Here is a 27876-nt window from a genome sequence, read left to right as displayed (position 1 = left end):
TTCAAGAAAGTTGAGAATGTTTTTATGTTGGGAAATCTGCAAGAAGGTTACGTGATAGAATTATAGAACATAGATCAGGTATACATAGAAAAGTTATCACAAATTCCTTGGCCCAGCATGTAAACTAATGATTCCCATCAGTTTTCTTTTCGCGTTATGGATACATTATCACCCAGTGTTAGACGAGGTGACTTGGTTAATAAGTCAGATACAAAAGAATATAAGTGGATCATTCGATTAAAGGCTGATGTTTATCCTAGTTTAAATAAACAAGTAACATTGAAACCAATACTCAAAACTAAGCAACAACAAATGCATTAGAAAAATAGGGGCGTTATATTATTATTGTTACTATTAATGTATATATATGTATTTTAGAAAATGTTGCCTTAAGTTTTAAGTTTCTTAATTGATGTTTTTTAATTGATTCTTTGTGATAGGTTTGTGCTGTGTCATATGATGAGGTTTTTAATGTATAAAAGAACCATTGTTTTTGTGAAAGTTCATAAACACTAAAGAAGGACTTATGGTCTGAAAACTTTGTTTTGTTTCTATTCAATTTATTCAGCATTGTGGAGTTTGCTTTTTTCTCTTTTATTTGGACTGTTTTTGCTATACTCCACTTCATCATTTGGTTCACCTTTTTGGTATATTTTCTGGTTTTGTGGCTACTTTCAGTTTCTAACAGTCGCTAATTTTTTTGCTTGCAAAGTTTTTTTCGGGTTGCCGATATCAGTTTTGGTTTATATTTTTTAGAACACTGTACAAGTCAGGCAAACCACATGAAAAATTGGACATAACAAATCACAATGGAGAAGTATACTCAAGATTAAATAGAAACATATTATACATAAGAAATGAACCAAACTGTGCATGTATGGCTGAGGTCCAAAATCTGGACTCAGACAGGAGTACAAATAATGACCAGTTCTTATAATAAAACTGCAACAGTAACAACCAAAACGACCAGTCTGGTAAAATAAAGTAAAATAATAGAAAGGGCAGGTTCTGAAGCAGTAGTCAGTGGTAACCATACAAAACCAAAACTAGAAGTTCAAACCAAAAGGACCCTAAGCTGAAGAAAAATCACAAGCATGCTCACACATCCATTCTCCTATATATACACTTACACACACACACACACACACACACACACACACACACACACACACACACACACACACACACACACAGAGATACATTCATACACACACCACTACTATCTGTACATTAAAATTCCTAGCACATACAACAGAATCTCACACAGTGAATGTAATGGGTGAACATGATTTTTTTGCCTGTGTTCAATAACATGGCTGTCTGAACCAACTTATGTAGCATCACTTGGCTGTGTAAATGCCTTGCCACCTACATTTCTGGGGAGAACATAAGGCTAATTTGCATATGCTGTTCCACTTGAATGCTTGGTCACAGAGATGTCCCACCCTTTGATTCTACAGACCATATGGGATCACAGCAGTGGGCCTGTCTCTGGCTGAGAAAGGGTTGCTGACAGTAGCCACAGCCCATGTTGCAGCTTATCACTGGCAGTGGTCCATTCTGAATCCTTCCCATGAGTTTTCCTCTGCAGACACCAAACTGTTTCTGTTTTTCATAGGTTCAATAATATCACACCCTACAACCTCCACCTTATATATATATAAGGCTGAATGTTCTATAGCTTTACAACTTACTACAGTTCAGAGAAGTAGCAACATGTCCCCTTTCTTAGAAATCTTGTGAAAGGGCTCATTTGATCATTTTCACTCCATTTACAATAAAATGTTTATATGGATATGATTGGTATCATAGAGTCATATTTCTCTGGTAAATTAAAAACTACAAAAAAGGTAGCCCTGGGGGTTACTGGAAACAAGCACATCACCTCTTACTAAATGTAATCACCTCTGTGTGAGGTTAGAATAACTTCATAGAAGATGTAAATTCACTTGAGAGTCCCGTTGATAAAATCTGACTCAACGATGCATCCGATTATCAAGTTTGGAATAGAATATGGTTGGTGTCACTATGTCCTATTTTATCAATGAAACACTTTGGATAATTAACTAAACAAAATCTGCTTAATAGCATTGAAAAGAATCAGGATGCAATGACACATAAGCCTAACCAGTCTTATTTGCATGGCCATGGAGACAATCAACATGGACCTTATCAACAAATGCATAGGTGAACTTCAAACTCTTGACCCAACCCAATTTGGCTTCATTAAAGGTAGATCATGCTTATTAAACCTAGTGGACTTCTTTAAGAACATCACCAAAGCCTTGGATGAAGGCAAAACAGTATACACAGCCTATCTTGAATTGGCCAAGGCTTATGAGGCAATCCCTCATTCAGGCATCATTGAGAAACTCACCCAGCTGGGAATTAACCCATATGTCACTAGATGGGTAACCAACTGGCTCGCTGACATAACTCATACAGTCAAGGTCGGGCATTCCACCTCTACCAGCAGACCAGTTACCGGTGGTCTACCACAGGGATCTGTGCTGGGCCCCAGTACTGTTTGGAAACTATTTCTCAGAAGTCCAGGTGAAAATAGATGTCTGTGGCTAACCAAGTTCACCGACGACTGCAAACTGGGTGCAATCATTGAGTCTCCCAGTGATGCTGACATACTACAAAAAGGGCTTACATAGACAAAGGATTGTTGCCAAAGCCATGAACTTAAACTAAATGCAAAAAATGCATTATCATTCCTTTCAGCAAAGGGGAAGTCCCTGCAAGTAACAATACCCCCCTTAGCTCAAACCCTGTGGTGAGAGATTTGGGAAAACAGGTTGATAGCAACCTTAACTCAAATCTCCACAGTGGTAAGGAAGGCCTTCTATGTTGCACATCTCATAAGTAACGAAATTGCATTTAAAGCTAAGGGTGTTATAACTTCCCTGTACTCCTCCCCAGTTAGACCACTAATAGAGTATAATGCTTCCTTCTGTATGTATCGCACCAGACAACTACTGAAGCTGAAGAGACCTCAGAGGTTTCTCACCAAGAAAATTCAGGGCCGTCAACACATGACCTACATGGACAGACTGAAGGCCCTGTCAATGTACTCTGTATTTTATAGGCTGCTGAGGGGTGACTTGTGCCTGGCCTACAGAGCAGTCTTGGACCCTGCCCTAATGGAAATGCTGCACATCTACAAGTCAAATGGGACAAACTTCACTCACTCTAGGGATCTTAACATAGCCTGTGACATTAACAGGACATGCTGGAGAGACAGACATGTCTCTAGACCAAACTCCCAGTTCACGTAAAACAGAGCTCCTCAATGACCATATTTAAGTGTAACTTAAGACAACTGGATGACAGACTGAAAATTTACCCCAGGGGTGTCACCTATGTCCCTCTTGGATAAGGGCAATCAATGCTGATTTTAGACTCGAGCTGCAAATATAGACCATACAACTTGGTCATTAATGGAACAAGGGTATAACTTGGCTAAGCTTATAAAGGCCCAAGGCCAATAGCCTAGTAACCTCCTATGAACCTATGAATCTATGAACAACCAATTCCTAATATACATGTCAATTTTTGGAAGTGCCATATTTCCGAGGAGACCCACTGCACATTAATGAAAGCATTTCTTTGCACTCTTCTTTACTGACCTGTATTAAAGTTTTTAATCCTAACTAATGAAGCTGAAGCTTTAACATATGTGACTGTAGACACAGGTAGATCATCAAGCTTCAAAGTCATGTGTCACACAACTTTTTTGCATTAATGAGCTGGTATTGCAAAGATAGACATTCAAAAAATCATGACTTTGGTAGTTATACATAAAATGTTTATCTATATTTCATTTAAGATATGTTTTGGCACTAAACATAGGTGTCAGAGCTTTCAACTCTCCATTTTTGGAGAAACATTCTTATTTTCAGGCCTTATTTAGGATGTCCCTATTTTGGAGGTATGTCGCTATTTTCAGGCTTGACTTACCCCTTTATAATATTTTCTGAATCCTCCTCATCACAAGTGTTTTGAAGATATCTATTTCACAGAAAACCACAGTGCATGACCAACATGCCAGTGGCAAGTTGGCAACTACCATTTAAGGAAAGAGGACACACATCTTACAACTCTTTTTTTTTTTTTTTTTTTTTTTTGAAGCAAAAATAAATGGGCTTGTGTGATAGAATTGATGCAGTTCATTAAAGTCTAGAGATTTTTCCACTGTGTCTTTGATAATGTGCTTATATTTTTTGTCACTCCCTGTTTTTAAATGTGTTTCTGAGTAATATCCCACCTTCTTATGAAAGCTGGAAGACTAATGTGGTATTTGGTATTCACATTTTAGGCTAATTAGATGTCCAGATTTTTAGCTGGAAGTTCCTGTTTTTCAAGGTCCTATGTTCATAATTTTAATGTCTGCAATTTGTGAGGTATGATACGTGTTAGCAATGTTAGCAAAGCAGTTTTTTTCAATAAATCAAGCAGGCTTTTAGCTTTAGTTTAGCAAAAATAGCCTTTTGAGTTAACAACTGGTAAGTTTAGAAACAAAAACTGATGGTAGCCACGAATCACCAAACTTGCTATGAGCACTCAAAAAAGTGAAATCAAAGTGTGCAAAAACACAACTTTATTTAGCGCTTTCGTCAGAATATAACAAAGACTTTTTCGTGGCTGCCATCAGTTTTTGTTTCAAGTCTTCGTTTGGTTTACTGGTTTGTCGAACTGGTAAGTTTATTTACATATTTATATACTAATATTAATTTGGCATAACATAAGTGTTTTGGGAGAAGAGATTCAACCTATACACCCTTCAATATGGGGGCTCTACCCTTACACCCTTGATCTCCACATATACTAACTATGAGGTTATACAAACGTAGAGCAAATAGAAACCATATAAAAATAGAAAATACCTTTTCTTTCTTTGTTGAGTCTTGCAATATAAGAAGAATGTACATTATCTGTGAAAAACAAATTTTCATGGACTATACCTCAACAGCGCAAAATGTGCAATACCTAACTAATGGCATATTGATACATGCTCAAATGCCACGTGATCAACTGCATTGCTTCCAAGATGCAAGTCTCATGTTCCCATAAAATTACAAACAGAAGGGGGAAGATAAGAAACACATTTGACTGAGAACTAAGCTCACATTCAGTGTACTCTTTATAATACCAAGAATGTGGATACAACTGTCAGACCCCAAATGCAGGGGGTGCAAAAAAAAGTCCAAAAACTTAAACAGCGTATTAACAGCCATCTCTTTGAGATTAAGAGGCAAGTAATTACTAATGCTCTGCACAAGCAGAAAGTAGATAAGGGTCATGAACATGAAATTATATTTTGTATACTGCAGGTACTCTATGAACCATTACGTGGTGGAAATATAATACACAACACAAAGCTGAATGAATGCTTGTGGATACTTAGGCTGAGAGCCCATGTACTCCCTGGATTAAATGGTAGTATTTCTCCAAAAAGGTTACCTAAAGATTTTCATAAGAAAGTCTAAATTTAATGTTTTTTTTTAATTACTTAGATACATATATTTGTAATATATATATATATATATATATATATATATATATATATATATATATATATATATATATATATATATATATAATTGTTACATATTTTAATTCATTTCTAATACAGTCAACTTTTATATTTATTTTTACCTTTATCATGTGACCTTTATATCATTTGAGTTTGTATACTGATCATATGACTGTAACTAATAGTATTTAAATGATTCACTATCATTGTGTAAATAGATTGCCTGAAGAAGCCTTGTTTAGGCAAATGTTTTTACTAGTAACATAATAAACTGCATATTTAGTAAGCTTTATGTATTTCTCAGTGTCTGTTTGTTATTTCCTTATTGATTTATTTGATGCCACTGGATTTATCGCTGTCTTGACTGTTTCGGCTGTTTTACTTTTGTTTCATTTTATACATATGAACAGACGGTCGTGTGTAGTAAGGAAAGTAAGAGGAAGACATGATAGTTAGGGTAGGTAGCAGTAGCACAGAAAACAAACTTAGAAGACTGAAAGGGGAGGTGCTGACACAATGATGGAAGGGGAGCAAAATGGAGCAGGAGACATACACACAGAGGAAAGACAATTGGACAAAAAACATGTGCAAGGGTAGACACAAAAGGAAAGAGAACATCTGGATGGGTGATAGGATAGGTTTTACAGCTGCAGTCCCTGTCAGAAGTGACCCAATGACAGCTTAGTCACCACCCTGGGCTTCATCACCACTAGAAACAGGCTTTTTTGGTAGAGCCAGTGCAGGGCAGGGACACAATTCAGCTAGTTACTTAAGGAGGTTCTCCAATCAACTCATGCGGGCATCCAGTTTCATATCAAGAAGCCATCCCTGTTCTCCACTATTTTCTTTAGCTGCTGCTGAGTGACAATGGTGTCACCTCCACTGTCCATACTACTGACTGGTTGCACAGCAGCACCTTCTGGAGCAGAGCTGACTGCAATGCCTGATACAGGTGCTGCAGGAGGTATAGACATGACTACAGCAGCCTGGGATACTGATCTTGTGGGTGACAGTGGCAGGGGTGTTGTAGCCACACAGTGGACAGCTGAATGGCTGTAATGGTGGAATGGGTGCAGGTCTGGAAACTGTTGCATGCAAGTGTAAAATAAATGGAGAGAAGCAAAAAAATGTATATGATAGAAAGGATACCAAAAAAGATGGTGCTGGAGACTGAAGTGCAGATACAATGAAAAAATGTACCTAAGACTTAGCCTTACTCTAACTACATTACATGTGTTATAATCGAATGAACAGAAATGTCCACCTATTGTAACAATGATGGGGTATTATACGGCACTTACGAGATTTGAGCCCACAACCATAACCACATGAAATTTAGCAGGAGAGGGTTGAATCTGTGTGTGTAGCTACTTTGCAAGTACACTGAAAAGTTGCGTTCAAACAAGCAGCAATTATACTTGTGACAAAAGTGTACATATACAAAGAAAAAAGGTACTTCATACATACTGTTGACTCACAATAGAAGGTACAGTTGAAAGGATAACAAACAGTAACACTTAAGTGCCACTGAGTGCATGACAAATAACCATGGGGGGGATGAACCCACGATCATTACCACATGTAAAACTGAAAAAGATCAATGCATTTTCATGTTGTGCTACTTCTGAAACTGAAGTAAAACCTTTATGGAAACACAAAGTAATGTCGTTTGTCAAACGAGGGAAGACTCAGAAAGAAAACATGCAGCTCACATAAATGTTTACATGATAATTTTATGGGTACATTTCTCAGAATGACAATAAATGCCCACTGGAAATTATGTGCAATGCCACAATACACAAGCAAGGGTGAGGAACAGAACCCATAGTTATCAGTATACATAATTCACCCTTCTCCTTTACTGTAATCAATATCATATTCTTACCAGTGCTTTCTTATACCTTCCCCACTTTTCCTCCTTTATACTATAACTTCTGTAACATGGCTGCTAACAGCCTTTTAAAGTATTTTTAAGCTTCGATCCCCTCTTATAATAAGATTGCTATGCATTTGATATTTACCAATACTGCAATGTCAACAGTAGTTGTACTATATTGTAATCAAAGTTATCTAGCTGTGTTTTATATATTGTAAATGTGCTACTTTGTAATAATTTTCCCTCTGCACTTTGTATACTGTAAATGTTGTTTTCTGTGGTGCTTTGTATTTTCCAAATGTTTTTGTGGAACATTTCTCCCCAGGCTTCCACTGAAAATGGGCTCTGCTTGGCCCAGTGGACTTTCTCAGTAAACAAATGGCAATAAATAAATAAACAAATAAATAAGTCAAAGATGCAACCAGTTGAACCACTTGCCTGTTCTTTAGGAACGTTGTAGTTAAACATGCAGTAAAGCCATCATACAAACTGTATTAACAAACATTTGTACCAATGCCATGGAGACCGCACCTCACACATCATTTCTCATGAAATGTTGTATCTGTCATACTCTAAAGTACAGCATATAGCAAACACGAATACCAAACAACAAGGCTATCAAGCAGGTAATTAGACCTACTGCCTTCATAAGGCACTCTCTGAAAGCAGTGCCTTATCATGTTGGGCTACATGCATAAACCACAGAGTTAGCAATTCGCAAACATATATAGCATCAACAATCCATACTTCTATATCTGAATATTGAACTTGCAACCTAAGTGCCAGTTCTGTATTAATTAAGGGTTACCACCTATTCCTGTTATGTAGAGTTGTCCCTGAAAAGTTGCATAGATTGCTATAAAAACCACAAATACTATACTAAATGACTTATGATATTAGGTTAAAAGTATTCCCTAGGATTTCTCTTACTGTTGTAATAAATTATTACCTTTGCACCAGAAACATCTTAATGTTGTAGGTAGATCAGATACACCTAGTGTTCTACAACATTGCCTTTGTATGCAGGCTAAAACATTAACTTCACTCCCTTTCACTGCTTGTAGGTATGGCTTGTCCTGCAAAATCTTATGTTTCCAAAAATTAAGTCTCACCTTGCACACTTGATAAAGTAGCAATCCTATAGAAGAGACATACTTTCCCTGACTATAGTTATAAGAGCTAACCAGATTTTTAACACATACACCCTTGTGTCTGTAACAGTTATACACTCCCTGGTGTTCGCTGAGTCACTCCACCTTACTCACATGCAGCTGCATATTGTCTGCAACTGTTTCAGGAGTGGAATAAAAAGAAATGTGAGAGTTTTAGATATGTGCACGACACAGTGACAGTATGCGTGTAGACACAAGTCAGAGATTATTTACAATATATAGATGCTGAGTGCAAGCTTACTTCAACCTCACATTAGCCCAAGAGGTCAGGATTACATCTCCTGAGGTTACTCTAGTGATACATTATTCACCCCTTGCGGAGGATCTCCATGGCATGTGTCAAGTCCTGAGCCAAGCTGTTCCAGGCCTCTGTTTTATATAGAGGGCCTTTATAGCCTTCTCCTAGAAGCCTTTGCCTATAATTTTCATGAGGTACGCAGTGGAATTTCTTAGATTCTTCCGCACACCACCTTTGTGTATGAAATGCAAAATTGCTGTCTCCCTCAGATGCCATTGTTCAGCGTGTGATAAGTTGCAAAGAGAAATGGTAGGAATTTAAAGTCACTTTTGAGTATGTCAGCTATCATAATGATAGACAGCTCATTTGAGCAGCTGGTGGCAGAATAGCCTAATATATGCATTGCATGACAACGTCTGAACAGAAGAGTTTGCGGTATGAAATGTGTTAGCCCAGTTTGCTTGCATATGCTGCAAATGGAGGAGTGGTTTCTGCCCAGAAATTAGTAGTTTATTGGCCATTTTGGGCTAATTTCTATTTCTTTCATTTCACTGCTATAAAACCCACATTTGCGCGGTTTTGTGTGCCGGGCAGTGCCAGTTAGCTAGGGTATAAGTATTCCTGGCTCCACAAAGTCTACTCTTCAAATTTTCCCTTGGAACTAGACAAACTTTCAACTTAAGTACTCAAACCATTCACTTTTCAGCACAGCACTTGCCCAAAACTCAAAGCAAGCAGTAATAAACCTTAGCACTAGACCCCCTATACTGTAGAGAAGGACAAGACTCTATTTGACCTTACCAGCCAATCAGTAAAACACTTCACTGTACCTATCCAGGCATGTCCAAAGGGCAGTTTCAGGTGTATTCTCTGGTCCAACTGGTGAATCTGGGCATTTTGGGACAGTGTTACAACTGCTTCATGTGGGCAGCTGCGTTGGTGCAGTGGTTAGTGTTGCCACTTCACAGCAAGAGGTTTTCTGGTTCGATTCTTGGCTGGGGTGCCTTCTGTGTGGAGACTGCATGTTCTCCCTGTGGTCGCGTGGTTTCCTCCAGGTGCTCCGGTTTCCTCCCACATCCCAAAGACATGCTGTAGGTGGATTGGGCACTCTAAATTGGCCCTAGGTGTGAGTGTGTGCCTTCTGTGGAAGGTTAGGCACTAGGCTTGCAACTCAACACCATAAAACTCCACTGCCAATCATGAGAGGACAGGTGATCCACTGTGATGACCCCTAACCAGGAAAAAGACAAAAGAAGAAGTTACAACTGCCTCATGTACACAGAGAACCCTCTCCTCCTACCATCAAACACTAATACAAGTAACAAAAGGCACAAAAATGGAGCAGGATACAGGAATAAATAAAATTTATTAAGCGCTTTCGTCAAATATTAGGATTGACTTTCTTCTTAAAAAAATGTAATTTACTGGTAATGAAACAATTCAGAAAACAAGGGAGTCTATGTCTTTAAACATTTGTATGCTTAATTATTCAATTATTCAATTGTATTTAATCAGTGGCTTAATTGTTGTATGTATAAAAGGATGGTCTTGCTGACTGTCTGGTATTCTGAAGAAGTCAATCCTAATATTTGACGAAAGCACTTAATCAATTTTATTTATTCCTGTATCCTGCTCCATTTTCATGCCTTTTGTTACTAATACATGTAAGAGATGCAATTATACAGCCAAATTCAAGGCTAAGCTCTCTCATCCCAAGACTGGACCAGACAGTCAAGAGGAGAAGGGAACTACTTGCATCACACCACCAGTCTCACATAGACCAATGAAACCAGCACCAGCAAAAAACACACATAAATACACGAAAACATACTCACAGGCTCTAAATAAAAATCTGCAAAAGCAACAGAGACCTCCAAAGCAGACACCCAAGCAACCTCCACCCCCCAACACAAACCAAGAAATGCATACTTCACAAAACCAGTGTGCCACGCAATTACAGCCCTTAAGGCAAAATAACATACCCAACACATTAGTAATAGGTAACTCTACAGTAAGGCACACTGACATCCCACTCACTAGGCTGAACAAGGAGAAGGTTATTGTTAGCTTCCTGTCAGGTGCCAGGATCTGCCACATAACACAAGCACTCAGGTCACTCCAGAAGAAGTATAAATATGACTCTGTCATTGTCCATGTTGGTGTGAATGACCTGAGCCGTACCTCCCTGGACTACATGAAAAGAGACATGGAAGAGCTCTCTGATCACATAGCCCAGGTCGGTATGACCCTGACCTTGTGTAGCATCCTTCCCTCACCAAGAATGATACCATGGTATAAAGAAAAAATTATCAATTTCAACAATTGGCTAAGCTTCTGGTGTCATTCAAAGGGGATCCAGTGTCTGTCAGCCTGGGATGACATGCCCGACAAGCCAGGCTTCTTAACTAGAGATGGCTTGTACCTGTCACCCTTAGGCTTTCGAATACTGGCCAAAGCTCTTGTCACCCCCATAGTGCCTTTTTTAGGCAAGGCTCAAAAGACAAACCCACCACCGTAAATAGCACAAGTAACAAAAAACTGAGAGTAATGCTGCTCAATGCCAGAAGTCTAAACTTCAAAATGCATGCACTTGAGGCACTCCTCAGTATGGAGAAAATCGATATATGTGCAGTAACAGAAACCTGGTTTAAGGCTCCAGAGATCACCCCAGCACTACCAGCCTACAACTCATACCATACATTTTGGCCACAAAACCCGGACCGAAATACAAAAGGTGGGGGCATATCTATATTCATCAAGGATACCCACACCTCCAGGATAGTGGCACAATACAATGTTTCAGAGATCATCCACGTGCAACTAACAATGGGCAAAACTGCAATTCAAATTGTAGCCTGCTACAGATCACCCACCATGTCCCAGGACCCCCATTCCGCATTTCTGGAAACACTGGGAAACATAAAGGTCCTACCAAACACCCTGATATTGGGTGATTTCAATTACCCAAAATTTAACTGGGAGAACTACTCAAGTACTAACTCCCTTGTCCAACATTTCCTAGAATTTATAAACTCAAATGCCCTGGATCAACTGGTCAACACCCCCACCAGAGGTGACAACATATTGGAGCTGGTCATCACCAACATGGGCGACTGGTGTTCCACACCAGAGGTCAACCCATCACTGGTTAGATCTGACTATAAACTAATCACTCTGGATATCCACATTCTGCCCCCACCCCTGGTCAAAGAAACCACTGAGAAAAAGTTTTCAAAAGCAAACTTCACGTTACTTAAGACCGAGGTGGAAAGTTTCAAAGCCCCTATGCTAAAGGATAACGCTTACCAAGCTGCAAAATCCTTTACTAATGCACTCTACGGGCACCTACAAGAATGCATGGATTGTGCTATCCCAAGCAAAACCAAGACTCACTCCTCTAAGAAAAGGAAACCAGTCTGGTGGATCCCTGCCATAAACAAGCTATACAATAGAAGGAGGAAAAGAGTAAAATCTCAAGAAGATAAGACATCCCTGATAAGTAGCAAGAAGCTACGATCCCTCATAAAATCATCCAAGGCGTGCTTCGAAAGAAAAATTGCCAAGGACTCCAAAGACAACCACAAGGCATTCTTTAGCTATGTCAAGAATCTAAGTGGCAATTCTCAGATCTGCTGGGAGTTAGTTCAGAATGGCACAAAATACACTGAACCGACCAATATCGCCAACATCCTGGCAGACAGGTTCAGTGCAAACTTCACCCCCCTCTCACCCCCAAAAGGGCCCATAACCATACCAGAAGAATGTAGTGCCACTGAAATCAGAGACACTCAGGTTAAAACAGCCCTCTCCAAAGCCAAAAACACAGCATCAATGGGACCAGACTGTGTCCCAAGCTGCGTCCTACACGAGCTCAAAGATGAACTAACCCCGCACCTAAACACACAGGTGGAGCCACAACAGACCCCAGGAACTATCGCCCTATAAGCCTGACTAGCTTGGTCTGCAAGGCTATGGAGTGCATCATCATGGATCTCATTAACAGAGACATTGGGAACCTCCAAACACTGGACCCTACCCAGTTTGGCTTTGTTAAGGGAAGATCATGCCTCCTAAACCTGGTGGACTTCTTTGAGACAGTTACCAAGGCTAGAGACGAGGGAAAGGTGGTCCACACAGCCTACCTAGACCTTGCAAAGGCTTTTGATACCATTCCCCATTCTGGTATTATAGACAAGCCCACCAGCCTGAACATAAACCCCTACATCACGAGATGGGTTGCTAACTGGATCATGGACAGAACCCATATGATAAGAATTGCGGGAGCTAGGTCTGACTCTAAACCAGTTACAAGTGGCATTCCCAAGGGCTCAGTCCTAGGACTCCTCCTGTTCGGCATATACTTCTCAGAGGTACAGGCAAGCAGAAGAGGTCTATGGCTGACCAAGTTTACAGACGACTGCAAACTAGGGGCTATAATTGACTCGGTGGCTGACACAGACATCCTCCAAAAGGGTGTCACTGAGACAGATACCTGGTGTCAAAACCATGGCCACAAGCTAAATGCCAAAAAGTGCATAGCCATCCCCTTTGGAAAAAACAAAGTACCCACAAACTACCACATAGGTTGTAGCCCCCTAAATATGGAAGATGTAATAAGGGATCTGGGGACCCAAGTAGATAATAATCTCTCCTTTGATAATCACATTGCCAAAGTGGTTAGAAAATCCTTCTATGTGGCCCACCTAATCACAAAAGGGTTTGCATCCAGATCAAAAGAGGTCATTGTGCCCTCTCTATGCATCACTCATCAGACCCATCAGAGAGTACAGCACCCCATTTGGGATGTACCTTACAAGACACCTGCAACAGCTGGAAAGACCACAGAAGTGCCTCACCAAGAGGATCACTGGCCTCAAACAGATGCCCTATGCAGCTCAACTGAAGAAACTCCAGCTGTACTCAGTTGCATACCGCCTACTCAGAGGTGATCTATGCCTGACATACAAGGCCATGTCCAACACAGAATTGATGGACATGCTCCACCTAAAGAAAACCATATCTCCTTGAGCCACACGCTCTAGGGATCTAAACCTCACCATAACATCAAATAGGACATGCTGGAGGGATAGATTCCTGTCCCAGAGACATTCCATGCTCTGGAACAAGATTCCAATCTACATTAGGCAGAGCTCCTTGCTAACACTCTTCAAGAGAATCATTGACAAGTGGATGTAAAATAGAAAGTTTACCCCGGGGATCACTTCAATGGCTCTGCTGGACAGAGGCACAGGGAACTAATCTAAGGGGGCGGCGAAAGCCAACACAATTCTGGCTAGGCTTTTAAATGCCTTCGGGCAGATAGCCTAGTACCTACCTATGCACCTATGAACCCATGACTCCACTTCCAGTATTTATTATGTGGAATTACAGATATCACTCCCATATCCAGGAGTTGAACTGCACGTATGCAGGGCCTGCAGGTGCCCAGGAACATGCGTTACGGCAGAGATTGGCCACTATGCACTATGTTCACATTGAGTGATTCAGAAAATGATCACACACATGAAATAGCACAATATAAGCATGAGGAAAGGCACTAAGGACCACTGTACAACTGAAGAAGCCATGGGGTGGCAGTTTCATTTCAAAACTTAACACTTGCGTCAAACAGAATACCTGATTAACCTTTAAAAAGGTAAATCTCAACTTTTTTTCAGCTTAACTAACAAAACTAATGTGCACTGATTACTGCTTCATTAATTAGCCACATATTAAGCTATAACAATACTTTCAAGGGGTTCAAGAGCAAAAGTGAATCATGTACTCCTAGAATAGGTAATTGCAGTGCAGATGGATTCTGAAGCCTAAAGGGAAGCACATCTATCTGCACTTCCTCAGATCACTTGTACAAGTCATTTGGCCTTGGCCTGTACAACCTGTGCATTAGACAAACTGAGTGCTGTATACTGTACACTGTATTAGCCCAGCACATTTGCCAAAATGTTTTTCACAATGGCAGATCACATTGATGTTATACAGCAGAATTGTAAAAGTAGAGCCCTGGGGAGGGGCCATATTTAATCATTACCATTATGTGACTGACATTAGATGCACAGCTGATTAGAAATTTAGCAATGTCAGACACGCAGACAGCATGTTGTATGTGCCCAGGCCAGAACATTGTTAGAAGGGGATTTATAGGACACACCCAAGCATGACATTCATACTAGTGTTTTCCATACTTACAGATCAATGCCTAATCAGGCAAGCCAGTTTTTGACCACAGCCTGAGACCAAAATTGGTCAGATTTGATCAGTGTTCTACTCAGGTAAACAAATTCAAATAGTAAAATAAATAAATGCCAGACAAAGAATAAGCATTCTGATGAGTCTGCTGACAAATCTATGAGGAAGGTCAGGGTCTCTGCAGGGCTGAAGATTCTTAGGATTATATATTGCTGTCTTGGCCTACTGTGACTGCACCTGGAAACATTTGGTTATGGATATAAATGCTGTCAGCAGCCAGGACCATTCATATGCAAAGGCTAAACACTGGACCAGTGTCATTATTCATGCTGCACAGCAATAAGCTAACCACCTGGTACAGGAAGGTAGGTCAACAGGTGGAGGGCCATCAGTTGAACCACCTCTGATGGAGACAGAGGAGTTTTCTTTCTTCCTCAGAGACAACTGACACCTCGCATTGGTCCAACTTTGTGGTGTTGGATGTCAGGCCATAGTTTCACTGAGCAATGAGAAGATCTGCTAACTCTGGATAACTTTCCCTCACTCAGATAGAACCTCTAACTACACTTCTATCCACTCTATAACTCCTGTAACCTCCTTCTTCCTTACCCATATCCCCTTGTCTTCCTCGCAGTTGTAAACTGCATTCTGTCAGATGATATACTAAATGTACTGTAGAGGCTTAAGAAAATCTGACATGCTGTACTGTATTTGTACTTTATTTATGTGTTAATCTCATCTCTCATGTATATATTTTTGTTGATTAATCTCCTATGTATAAAAATTCTTTACTGATCTCTGCTAGACTGTAAGTAGGTAGGTACATATAAGCTGTATAGTAAACTTTTTTCTTTATTATACTAGACATGTATTAGTAAAAATGTAATTTGCTGGAGCTTTTTTCCTCGGGCCTCCGCTGAAAATGGACACTGTTGTCCAGTCAGACCATCCCAGTAAACAAGTGTTAAATGAATAAATAAATACATTAAAAATCTTCTGAAACTGTCCCAGGTATGTAGAGCTACTTTTCTGCAGCAGCACATGTAGACCCTGCACAACCATTCCTGTTTGGCCTAGTAATTAATGTTGTCTGCTTGGGTTATATGGGAACATCAGGAATTCCACCATTATAACCCCCTGCTCAAGGTATTGTATTTATCTGTATGGTTTGGATAGCTACTACTCCAACACCTCATTTCATATTATATGGCTGGTACTGGGCTTTTATTACACATTTTGTTATACTGTTCTATGCTCACATGTGATTTTTTTTCTAGCAACACCACTGTGGAACTGTCACTGTCTGAGGTTCAAGGAACTGATGTCTTTGTTGATGATGGTGGGCATGAGCTGGCACATTCTAGGGGATATGGTCTGTGTACTAGATACAGGGAATGTGATGACTACATTCCCCTACATATTTCATGGATGCAGCCTTTATGCCTGCAGACACCCAGGAAAGACACACTACCCAGGGAGGACAAGTTGTTGAGGACAATATTAGTCAAGGATGTATGACACCCCATACTGGACACATATCAGGATCTGCTGCTAGCTTCATTGGGTGAGAGGAGCACACGGGAAGATAAGCAAGGAATCTTGATGGAGTCATGGTTACTACCTTCCCCCTGAAGCTGGTATGTCAATGGATGCAACCCAGCACATGTGCAGGGCCATAATTGGATGGCACAGTGGTGCAACTGTTGTGTTGTCACCTCACAGCAAGAGGTTTTCCGGTTCGATTCTTGGCTGAGGTGCCTTCTGTGCAGAGTCTGCATGTCCTCCTTGTGTGGGTTTCCTCTGGCTGCACTGGTTTCCTCCCACTTTACAAATACATGCATATGGAGCATTTCACCCCAGGCCTCCATGGAAAATTGGCTTCATTCCAAGTTGGACTTTCCTGGTAAACAAATGATAAAATAAATAATGCAGACACAGGGTAGTACCAATACATCCCTAGCAAAGATGGTCAGACTGATTCAGGGTGGGCAGAATGATCTCTGCAAGGGCATATTCCACGTGTGATTATTTTGATAGACTAAATCACCTTCTGGAACATGCTGTGTCTTCTTGAGGTGGTGAGCTAATTGTAAGATGCAATTCACAATGCCTTTCCACTGGTACATCTATAGATGGTGGTCATTGTGGTCATGGACAAGATAGACTACACACACACATATGCTCCACTAGCAGGTCCACTACATTTGTTGTAGAGGTATCTATACCTATGACAGGACATTCCCAGGATCATGGCAGTCATGGCAGTAGCATTTCTGGTGGTGGACATTGATCACAGTTCCATAGCATGCTAACATCTAGACAAGGGCATAGTACAATCAGTGCTACTCCAGGTAAAGGCTGCACCCATGGACAGGTGCATGCATGGGATGGACACCCCCTTGCTGTTCCATTCTCTGAACCTGTCCTCTAGATTGGCATGCAGTGTTGCACCTACTATTGTAACTGTGTCGCAGCAAGCACATAGTCACACTACAACCACCTACAGTATATCAAATACACACACACACACATGCACGCGGACACACACACACACACGTAATTCCTGAGAAAGTGGGTCTTCATTGCACTTCCCTCATTCATACACACACTTGCACCCTTTCTCATATATGCTCTCTGCACTCACACATCTCCCTGTGACAGATATCAACACATATGCTCCCTTCCCCACCTGTGCAGATAGTGATGAATGTGCCCTGCCCTTTTTACATTGCTACTTGAATTGCTTATGTCTGATACACAGTGTTGTCAGCCAATGCATGGTTGAGCACAGCCTCTTGTTTGATATGCATACATCTGAGCCTAAGGGGGGAAGCCATTTGCTGCCATTTTACCAGTACCACAGCATACTGCACCCACCTTCATCTAGCATGGTCATCCCTTGCAGCTGGCTTCTTCCCTGACCTCTCATTTGGCTCTGCTTCCACTGCATGATGTTCTGCATTGTCCTCCTCATGCAAGTGGACACCTTGTTGTATCTGTTTTCTCAGTATTATATTATGTAGGATTGCACATAATGTAAGTATTTTTGCACATGTGGCAGGATTGTACTGCAGGGCATCACCTAATGAATCGTGACAGTGAAAGTGAGCCTTCAGCAGCCAGGTCACACATATTCAATAAAGTTCCTGTTTTATGAGCGTGAAGAATTGTATTCATGATTTGCTTTATTTTGATAATATCTGATGGGTGCTATGACACTGCCAGCCCAGCTATCTGGAATTTTGTAAATCATTCTGTAATTTGTGAATATTGATATGATTTATACAGAACTGTATGTTATGTACTGAACGTCAAAGAATGCCACAGCATACCCTGCTGGAACATGGAAGATTAACTTGCAAAGCTGGGCCATAAACAAAAGATGTTATCTCACAGTTTCAGTTCAATAGCAGACACAATGTCTAGAGCTAGAAATGTTTCTATTGGCTTGAAAGAAAAGTAATCACTGGGTTTAAAATGTAAAGTGTTTTATTGTTTTACAACTTCCAGTTCTGAGCAAACATCTGAGAGATATGTATTTCTCACACAGAGGTGTTAAATCCTGTTAACTTTCTGTTTAGCCTGGGAAATGAAGTCAGGTGACAAAGAGTGATGTCATCCAGGCTAACCCAGCAGTAATATATGATATTAATTTAAGAACTCTCTCAGAGAGAGAGAGAGAGAGAGAGAGAGAGATACTGTGCATTTTGTATTTTGTCTTTGACCTGGAAACATCTACTCATCATCACATCTGCACTTGCTGTAAGCAAGATTCAGAGCATAGTGTCTCTTTTAGATATAGAGAAGAATATAGTAAATATTAGTTTAGATGTTTTCTGTATTTATTTGAGACTGTCCCACAGTGATGTTTTAAATATTTCCTGTGATTGTAAACTCTGAAGCAACTGTGTTTGTTTTCTGAGTATTACTCTCGAGACAATGCTACGGGCATTTGAAGACCAGTTTAAGAGGGAGAGGGACAAATATTTGCCCCATCTGTTGTTTGTTTACAGAGAGGTGCCCCAGGAATCCACATGTTTTTCGCCATTTGAGCTGTTGTATGGGCATAGGGTGAGGGGACCTCTAGATTTGATTTGAGATGAGTGGGAGGGTGATTGTGAATCCCACAAGGAGTATATTGTGGCATATGCCCTAAATCTCAGGACAAGGCTCAGGGAACTCATGGGCTTGGCCCAGGAGAACCTAGCAGATACCTAACAACAGAAAAAGGTCTGGTATGACAGGAATGCTCAAGCTAGAGAGTATACTGTAGGGCAGGCAGCAGGTAATGGTTCTCATTCCTGTCAGACACAACAAGCTGCAGGCAGTTTTGGAGGGACCCTACAAAATGGTAAAGAAGGTCAGTGATGTTAACTACATAGTAGAACTGCTAGGCAGGAGGCAAGGGCACAAATTGTACCATGTTAACATGATGAAGCCTTACCATGATAGGGAGGCCCTTGTGCTGAGTATATGTAGTGGATGGCAGGAAGAGACTGAGGGGAATCTGATGACTGATCTCCTCAGTAAGGCTAGGACTGACACCTCAGTGGAAGGGGTAGCAATATACTAGCAGCTATCCCCTACATAGGTTTGAGAAATCCAAGCAGTGTTACAGAAGTTATGGGGCATGTTCACTGGGAAACCAGGGTGCACCCACCTGGTGGAGCACCATGTGGGTACAGGACCCCAAAGGCCTATTAAGCAGGCCCCTTATAGGGTGCCAGAGAGAGTCAAACAGACTCTGAGGGAAGAGTTACAGGAAATGTTGGAATTAGGGTTAATTCAGGAGTCCACCATTCCCTGGGCCTCCCCAGTGGAGCTGGTACTGAAAAAGGATGGCAGCACAAGGTTCTGTGTGGAGTACAGGAAATTAAATAGTCACACATAGTCAGATGATTACCCCATGCCTAGGACAGATGAAGCCCTAGAGCAGCTGGGTGGGGCTAAGTATCTTACCACTATTGAACTTAACAAGGGTTACTGGCGGATGCCCTTGACTCCCAGTGCTAGTGATAGGTCAGCCTTTGTGACTCCTTTTGGCTTGTATGAATTCATGAAGATGCCCATTGGGATGAAAAATGCACCCGCGACTTTCCAGACTCTGGTAGATCCTATCCTAGCAGGAGCAGGAGATTTTGCCCTTGCTTACCTAGATGATATTGACATCTATAGCCATTGCTGTCAAGAGCACCTTCAGCATATCAGAGAGGTGCTGGGCAGACTACAGAGGGCAGGGTTGACCATTAAGCCCAGCAAAGGTCTCCTACCTGGGGCATACAGTGGGGAATGGTAAGATCAGGCCAGAACCTGCCAAAGTGGAAGCCATTCAGGTATGGCCTGCCCCTGTTACCAAAAAGCAGGTGAGGGCATTCGTAGGGACAGCAGGGAACTACAGAATGTTTGTCCCCAATTATAGTACCATAGCTGCACACCTCACAGCTGACAAGGAAAAACAGGCTAGATAAGGTATTGTGGACCCCAGCATGTGAGCAGGAATTCCAGAAGCTTAAAGGAACTTTGGGAGGACCCTCTGTGTTAGCCAGTCCAGATTACAGCAAATAATTTGTTGTGCAGGTGGCTGCTTCAAATGATGGGGTTGGGACTGTACTTAGCCAGGTTTCCTCAGAGGGAGAAGAGCACCCAGTGGTATATCTCAGCCATAGACTCCAACCCAGGGAGGAATGCTATGCAGCTGTAGAAAAGGAATGCCTAGCCATAGTGTGGGCACTGCAAAAATGTCAGCCTTATCTGTATTGAAAGAAATTCACAGTAGTTACAGACCACAATCCCTTAACAAGGCTACATCAAGACAGTCAGCAAAATGCCAAGTTACTAAGGTGGAGTCTAGTGTTGTGACCATATGATATGACAGTGTAGCACCGCAGTGGGATTAGCAATGCCAACACAGATGGGTTTTTGTCAAGACAGGGAATGGGGTAAGGTATTCCCAGATAGACTCAACCCCTTCAAGCAACATTTCTCAAGGGTCACTAGAAAAACTTGCTTGAGTTTTTGGGGATGGGGAAGAATTGTGACACTGCCAGGTTAGCTATCTGGAATTTTGTAAATAATCATGTAATTTGTGAATATTGATATGATTTATACAGAACTGCATGTTATGTACTGAGCTTCAAGAATGTAACCACAGCATACCCTGCTGGAGCATAGAAGATTAACTTGCAAAGCTGAACCATAAACAAAAGATGTTATCTCTCAGTTTCAGTTCAATAGCAGACACAATGTCTAGAGCTAGAAATTTTTCTATTGACATGAAACAAAAGTACTAGGTTTAAAATGTAAAGTGTTTTATTGTTTTACGACTTCCAGTTCTGAGCAAACATCTGAGAGATATGTATTTCTTACAAAGAGATGTTAAATCCTGTTAAGTTTCTGTTTAGCCTGGAACAAAAGTCAGGTGACAAAGAGTGATGTCATCCAGGCTAACCCAGCAGTAATATGTGATATTAATTTAAGAACTATTTAAGAACTGGTTATGCTCCTGTACCCCTACTCACAACTCCACCTCCTGACTTCTCTCCCTTGTGATTTCACCTCTGTACATTTCTAGTACTACCACTTCCTCCCCTCTTTCTGCCTATTCACTGCCTTCCTTTCTCTTTAGCCTCTCTTTTTCTTTAGCCTCACTTCTCTCTCCTTACCCTTCTATCTCCTCCTTCCCTTACTCTGTAGTTATTCCTTCTACTATGAACCTTGCAGACTTATTTAATATTGTGTTATTTGAATATATGCCTTTTATTATTTCTATTTTTTTACATTGTTTTCATTCAAGATAAATGTATTAATTATTATTCTTTGTTATATGTTATGCTTTTATAGATCTTTGTATGTAATTATTATGGAGCTTTTCTCCCCGGGCCTCCACCAAAAATGGGCTCATTCTAGTTCCAGTAGACTTTCCCGGTCAACAAATGCAATAAATAAATTAATCAATTAAACAAATAAATAAATACCTCTCTCAGAGAGAGAGAGAGAGAGAGAGAGAGAGAGACTGGGCATTTTGTATTTTGTGTTTGACCTGCAAACATCCATTCACCATCACATCTGCATTTGCTGTAAGTTAGATTCAGGGCATAGTATGTCTTTTAGATATAGAGAGGAATATAGTAATGATTAGTTTAGATTTTTTCTGTATTTATTTGAGACTGTCCTTCAGTGTTGTTTTAAATATTTCCTGTGATTTTGAACTCTGAAGTAACTGTGTTTGTTTTCTGAGTATTGTCTTGTTCTTTTATTATTATTAAATATATTGAAACCTATCTTTGTGCCTGGCTTGTTTTGAGATATTTAAGCTCTTAGAGTACTTGTATGTGTATGTGGTGACACTGTACAGACTACTCCTAAATAGCCTTGCTCTTGGTCAAAACTACCATTTGGAGAATAGTAAATTTACACAGTAGGATTGGACACAATTTTTTAAGGCCTTATAGTAGCTGATAAAGAGCTGGCTGGTGGCAGTGATAACTATCTTAGAGTCTGAGCAGAAGAGGGCATAGCTAGTAAACCTGTGCCAGCCATTTACAGGTATGTCTGTGTGTTTGTATATAAATCAAATCTCAAAGTGCATGTGTGCCAGCTACTTGGGCAGGGACACGAAGCACTAGTTGTACAGAGAGGGTGCTGGAGGTCTCAGATTGGCCACTTAGGCGAGATCTCAACCCTATAGCTGTGCCAGTGGGGAGTCTTACTGGGGATCTGGAGAAAGAGGGAGAAACTAGTTCCAGACTGACTGTGGTCTCTGTGTGCTGTTAAAGGAAATTGCACTTTACTGAGTGTGTACTTATCATCCTCCCATTGTGTACATCCCTCACTGTTGCCAGTGGTGAAGATTGGGACTCCTTGATTAACCGGCCAGTGTAGAGGTGTCACAGGTGCAATCAATCAGGGTTCCAGGGCATATCCTGCATTGCCGGTAACAAGGTCTGGGAGAAATAACCCTCTGCAAAATTGAGTTACAGATCACAGGTGTGCCATATGTATAAATTCTGGAAACTGCCCAAGTGGCCTGCTCACATGTGCACTTAAAACATACACACACACACACACACACACACACACACACACACACACACACACACACACACACACACACACACACACACACACACACACACATTCTAGATGGTACCCTGTGCATTACAGATCATCTGGCAGATAAAGAAGTGACACACTTTGCAGTTTATGTACCTCTATTCCAGTTCCCCCAGTAGAACCTTAATTTCAATGTGGGTGCAATCTATGGCTCCGAGAACTTCAGGAAAATAGACAACATCATAGAAGTTCTGCATGGTGTTCTCTATCTCCTCTGTGGTACATGGAAACCACATATGCTCCGCAACATGCTGCAGCACAACATCAAAGAAATGCTGGAGCTTTCTTGAGGCTGATGTCTGAGAAATCTCCACTGTGTTCCCAGATGGTCACTGGAAGGTTTCTGTATCTAGTATATGTAAAGCCACACATATCTTCATATCCACTGAGATAGGTAGTTCTTGACTTCCATAGGGCTGCAGATGAAGCAGACACATGTCCACTATGTCCTACATGGTGTCCATATCCACTCAGTAGCGGTCCATAATATCTGTGTAATGGAGTGCATGATAAGCTAACCTCAGGTAGATAACACAGCACCTGAAGGATCAACAGTGTGCACTGCTGTGGCTTATGAACATGGCTACATAATCTTTGAAATGCATATTAACTAATGTGGTAGCAAAGCCTAGCATTTTTCATAATTCCCTCAGCATGAACACCAGGAATCCATAGTATTCAATCTCTAGGTGTGTGCAGCTATGCTATGCTATGTGCCATGTATACATTTCTGAATTGCTCTGCCATCTTGATTTGCCTTATTTGCATATACCAAGACACCCATGTTGATAATATTCTTCATTATCATGTCATTAGCATATATGGTTCCAAGCTTTGCTCCTCCACTGTTGCTACTAGTGCTATATGTCTCTAAATCTCACACTTCTGTGCATGGTCATTAGTCACACAAATTCTGTTATCACAGTGTGGCAACTTTTTCTGAAACCTTACCTATGTCTGTGTAAGCAGTGATTCCTTTGTGGTGGGAGATTTTCCTTTTCTTCGTGTTTGTGCATGAGTAGAGTTAGTATATATAAGTTCAGGATACATGATTAGGAGTGTGGTGCAGGGGATCTTGCTCTCCTGAGAAAAAAATATTCATTTTTTTTTGTTGGGTTGAGCTCCTAGTCACTTTAAATTGGTGAGCAGCTTCACTGCTCCTAGGTTGCTTCTTTGAGGAATTATTATGCAAGTGTTTTCATTTCACCACATCCAGTCTGAAAGTGCTGGATCATATCTGTAAAAATCCTTGCAACCAATCCTTATACCCTTTTAACAAATATTTAAATAAATAAAACACAAAAAATAAATATAAATAAAGCACTTTCTTATGTTCCATAGTTCATTGGAGGCTTACACATTGCATATTTGTTGAAAAGTTCTGTCGTATTATGAATGTATGAGTTTTCTATCGATAATAACTGAAGCAGCATGTAGCTCAGCAATGTAGCTTTAAGGAGTCTTTATGACTACATGCGCATTTATTTCTTTATTTATTTGTGTGTTTGTTCATGTATTTGTATTTATTTGTAAACCAGGATACAGCTGTAGAGCACTGATCTCTGTGGACTAATTTCAGGCTCAACCTGAGAGGGTGCACAGCAGTATAATACATTTAATAAAGCATCAGCAAAATAAATTATATTACCTAGAACTAAATATTGAAAATGTAAAGTAGTATACACACAGAAAAACAGCAAAAATAAATAAAAAGTTCCACCTTAACAATTTATGAATAATTGGATAGAGAAAAAAGGTAAAGGAACAATATTTATAAAGAGCAGAATGACAACTATAAGCGATAACCTGTCAGATTCCAAAAGAAAGTTGTACACAGCTCTGGTAATGCCAAATAGACAGTGTAGATGAGTTCAGAAAAGTAGGTAATGGGTGTGTGTGCTGATTAGAAGTGGCATAGTAAAATAGAGAAATAAGTGGTCTTATGCAACTGGACCTATACCTGATTCCACAGTACTAGATGCAAGCAGTACGCCATTTAAGGTAACCAAAACCACTCGGAGGAAGGCACAGGAAGTCCTACCCAAACAGATAGAGTAGACCAACTAATGTTATGAAAAATACAAACATTGTGCATATTGACAGAAACATTGCAATTTACAACAGAATTAGTTCTGCGGGGAGGGGTGGGAAGGAGTTGCAAGTGATGGAACAGATGGCCTAGAAGTGTAGCCAAGGAACAGGAGATGCCTAGCATGCAGCAGACCAGGCTTCAGGTATGGCAGCTCATTGCTCAGGAAATCATTAATAGTGACTGGACACTGAGTTGGCAGACTGTCTTTTGGATGCATGCATCTCACATGTCACCAAAGAGTCTGTGGTGTAACTCTGTTCCATTAGAAATCAAGGTTTGCCTACATCTGGGTATATTAGCCTCTTGGACATTCCAGTTGCACATAGGATACACTATTGGGTAGAGCTGTAGTTTGCTCATTTGGCACTCGGTGTCAATCCCTAATCTGGTTCCTGTCAATACCAAGTTGAAGACCAAAAAAAAAGTCATTCTACAGTCTGATGATCTAGCCCCCTAAGAACCTGAGCTACCCCCTTCACCCCACCCTATCTACCCTTTTACCATAAGGTATCCCTGACAGCCACACGTTGCATTTTAGAAAAGAAGTTATGTGCTGCAAGATACATCAATATATCCTGTTCTGAAGAGCACCACAGGAAATAACAAACAGATATGGAGCATTTTTATGCCATAGATAATCTTCCTCATGCCCTTGATGTACCCCTATGCAAGTAAATCCACCTCTGCTAAAGAAACTGGACCTCTCTCTCACCTATCAGGTAGTGCTTCAGTGGAAAGCTGTATCATAAACCTGATAACAGCTTATCCTGATAGTGTACATGATGCCTTCATATGGAGGGGATAGTGCCTTAAGAGTAAAGTTTGTTGAGGGCATAGTTCTAGAAGGACACATAGTAAGCATGTATATAGGATGTGACTATATATATGTCTGTGAATCTGTGACACTGTAACTTGTATTACAAGACTAATCAATGGGCTTCACAAACAGGTGACAGCAGTTGTCCCCTGGAACCATGACTCATGGCATCCACAAGGAATTCATCCATGCTTGCAGAGGACTCATACAGTAGAGCATACACCTCAGCAATAAATATCATCAACAGAGTATATGGCATGCTAAAACCCTGATTCAGGTGTTTGCATACCTCTAGGGTGCACTGCAATGTGCACCAAATAAAGTGTGCAGATGGTCTCTGTGTGTTCCATGTTGTGCAGTATGTTAAAAGCTGAGTAAGGTGGACTACCAACACATGTTCTTGGCAAATTATCTCATGAACTCCAATCAATTGAATATGGAAAACCATAGGCACCACAAAAGATCAGGAGGACACATGAGAGGCACTGCCATAGAGTGGTTGACAGAGACTGCAGCTGTATGACTGAGCAAATGCAGTCTGACAAAGTCTGGTTCGCATGTATATACAGAGCACCATATGATGGCCAACCATGCATGGTCAGTGTCCATAACACCATATAACAGGCCCAGTCATATGTGAACTATACACAGTACCATCAGATGTACATTTATAGTACCCAGATAGATACATGTATAGGGTATACAGTAGACATGCAGAGATCTGTAGTTACAAGGTACACAGACATTCAGGAGGCAATGCAGGTATATCCTCACAAGATGCTAATGTAGTCACCTATATAACATTGTCTTGCTATGTATACAAACACTCCCAGGGGAATGTTGAGTGCGTGTGTTGGGGGGAGTAGAGGTGTGCCACTAAGTACACATGACAACAACCATGAAGACATCCACCTAGGTGGATAGACATGTGCATAGTGGATATATATGCATGTATAAGATACTGGAAGAAGTACCATTATAGTATGTCATAGAAAACTGCTTGGTAGTACAGGTAAGCCATCAGGAGAGAGCACATACCACATGGCTGTAGGAAGAATATAACACACATGGACACACACTATGAAAAGACATACACAAAAGCTAACATGGGGCCAGTATGGCCACAGCTATGATACACATATGTCTCTGCATACTGCTACCATCACCTTTATTATGGTGGAGGTGAACAGCAGTATACACCTGCAAGCCCCTGTTCAGAGCACAGACATATCCAATATACCAGTAGTATGTGGGTATGTTATGTCACCTAAAAATGGAGGAAAGTTAAGGGGGAAGACACTATCATCTTATATGAATGATTAGCATGGTTAGACCTGTGCAGGTATGTGTTACAGGTAGACAGTAAACATATAATGTAGCATGCAAATAAATATAATACTCATAGCAATACATGCTTATGCCAAAGCCAGCATGTCCACAACACTGTAGTAGTAGATAGTACACATATTATACATATAGCATGTGTCCGTAGCATGCACATAGTGTGTACAAAAGATGGACAACAGTACAGTAAACACATGTAAACAGACTACAGAGTTAGAGTAATGTAGTAACACATGAATACTGCATGCATCCATGGCATATTAGACATGAAACACATTGACACAATGGCAGTGAACTACATACATGAAACATGTATGCAACCAAGCAAATGACTTAAGCAGATGTGAATAGTAAGTGTCATGTGCTTAAAATTCTGGGACATCAGACAGACATAGTACACTGCATATCCAGTACAGGTGAAAGGAGGCACAACAACAGGCATCATCACCACAGGCAGGTGGGGGCCACACTGACAGTGG

This window comes from Protopterus annectens, chromosome 2.part2 (genome assembly GCF_019279795.1).
Source record: "Protopterus annectens isolate FY-2018-M chromosome 2.part2, PAN1.0, whole genome shotgun sequence".
Taxonomy (NCBI): Eukaryota; Metazoa; Chordata; order Ceratodontiformes; family Protopteridae; genus Protopterus; species Protopterus annectens.
This window is presented reverse-complemented; position numbering follows the sequence as displayed.